Source organism: Oratosquilla oratoria, chromosome 40 (genome assembly GCF_046742065.1).
Source record: "Oratosquilla oratoria isolate Oo_2021 chromosome 40, ASM4674206v1, whole genome shotgun sequence".
Lineage (NCBI taxonomy): Eukaryota > Metazoa > Arthropoda > Malacostraca > Stomatopoda > Squillidae > Oratosquilla > Oratosquilla oratoria.
Genome location: NC_134816.1, coordinates 19,712,309 through 19,714,808, shown reverse-complemented (window position 1 = coordinate 19,714,808; position 2,500 = coordinate 19,712,309).

Genomic DNA, 2,500 nt, shown 5'->3' with positions numbered 1-2,500 from the left:
TGTGTGTGTGTGTGTGTGTGTGTGTGTGTGTGTGTGTGTGTGTGTGTGTGTGTGTGTGTGTGTGTGTGTGTGTGTGTGTGTGTGTGTGTGTGTGTGTGTGTGTGCGTGCGTGCGTGTGTGTGTGTGTGTGTGTGTGTGTGTGTGTGTGTGTGTGTGTGTGTGCGTGTGTGTGTGTGTGTGTGTGTGTGTGTGTGTGTGTGTGTGTGTGTGTGTGTGTGTGTGTGTGTGTGTGTGTGTGTGTGTGTGTGTGTGTGTGTGTGTGTGTGTGTGTGTGTGTGTGTGTGTGTGTGTGTGTGTGTGTGTGTGTGTGTGTGTGTGTGTGTGGAAACGGTGGTGAGGAAAACGCCAAAAAACCGAAGGAGTTTTATTACTAACGATTCGTCCTTAAAGGACTTCCTCATCACCCTTTCCACTCATTCTGTCATACGTATTTCAACGTATATATATATATACATATATATATATATATATATATATATATATATATATATATATATATATTTATATATATATATATATATATATATATATACATGCATACATATATTAGTTTAACATTAAGACAATATTAATAATTTTGTATACATAATGTCAATCTTCTTTTCATAAATAAGTAAATAAAAAAGCTGAGGACAGTTGAATACTTTCTTTGTTTTATTTGAAGAATATACAAACCCTTTTCTCTAACACTAAAGAATATTCTTTACTTTTGTCTCAATATACAAAAAGTGATCATTAAGGTAAGTCTGTCCATTTATTCACTCACTTTTTCTTTCGAGGTTCTTCACAAGAACACAAGAAACATAATTTCAACTCCGATGAAAAGATTCTTGTCATTTGGTAAAAATAAAAAATAAAAAATCATAAAACACCAAAATGTTTGATCAGACACCAGGAAGCGAGGACTGACGTCTTACTTTTCTGATGTTTGATCAAACATTTTGGTGTTTTATGATTTTTTTTTTATTTGACCAAATGACAAGACATCTTGTCATCGGAGTTTGATGGGTTAAGAACATTTTACCATTTGACTTAGGGAATACTCAGGGACTTCAGTAACATGTAATTTCGTCTTAAACTAGTTCAAAGTTAAACGGATCAGACACTTTGTAGTACAGGTTAATTATTAGTTATTTTGCAGGTTAGTTAAACAGTGCATAGTTTTGTTGAGTCAATTAAATGACATTAATTAATAGCTACACTGAAGGAAAACATGGATTGGATTCTGATTTTTTATTAGACAATTCTTAATGGGGTTCGATTCCCCCTCAATTGGATTGGATTCCTCTCAAAAGGTCCGAATCCTCTGAAAAAGAATCCGAATCCTTTAAAAGGAATCCAACCCCTTTAAGAAGGATGCAGCCCCTTCAAGAGGGATCTAGCCCTTTAAAGAGGGATCCAACCCCTTTAAGAGAGATCCAACCCCTTTAAGAGGGATCCAACCACTTTAAGAGGGATCCAACCTCTTTAACAGGGATCCATCCCCTTTGAAATGGATCCAACCCCTTTAAGAGGAATCCAAACCCTTTGAGAGGAATCCAACCTCTTTCAGAGAGATACAACCCTTTTAAGAGGGATCCAACCACTTTAAAAGGGATCCAACCACTTTAAGAGGGATCCAACCTCTTTAAAAAGGATACAACCCTTTTAAGAGAGATACAACCCCTTTAAGAGGGATCCAACCCCCTTTGAAATGGATCCAACTCCTTTACGAGGAAGCCAAAACCTTTAAGAAGTTTCCGAACCCTTTAAGAGAGATTCAACCTCTTTAAGAAAGATCCAACCCTTTTAAGAGGGATCCAACCACTTCAAGAGGGATCCAACCTCTTTAAGAGGGATCCAATCCCTTTAAGAAAGATCCAATACCTTTAAGAGGAATCCAACCCCTTTAAGAGGGATCCAACCCCTTTAAGAGGGACCTAACCTCATTGGAAAGGACCCAAACCCCTTAAATCACTTGACATACGCTAGTGGCACAATCGCCTGCTGATCTCGCATCTTCCTAGTCGTGAGTTCGAATCCCGCATTTCATCTCTCCGATTCTCAGCAGTGACTGTAGCTACCTCTCCTGATAGTCCCCAAATGCATAAAGGCAAAGGTGACGGCTCCAGCCGCAGCTACTCATCGCCTCCTGGCGTAGGCTCCTCGCCTTCTCCTGAAACAGCTGAGACTAAAGATATATACGAGTATGTATATTGTTTGATTGAAAAAAATTGATGTATTAAAATGTTCTCAATCAATGAATACAAATACCATCCCTTTCAATCACCCAGGAAAGCTTCCATGTACACTCCCATACCATCCCCACTTCATATTACCCAGACTATATTAATTCTCCCAGAGCTTGCAAACAATGAAACTTATTTTAATTTCTAAGGCAAATAGAAATGTCTATTTTATAGAAACTCATGTATGAAGAAATAATGTGAACATATATTTCTCAGGCATTTCATCTCAAACACATTCAAACTCCTTCTCTCTTCCTCTCTTACATTCCATG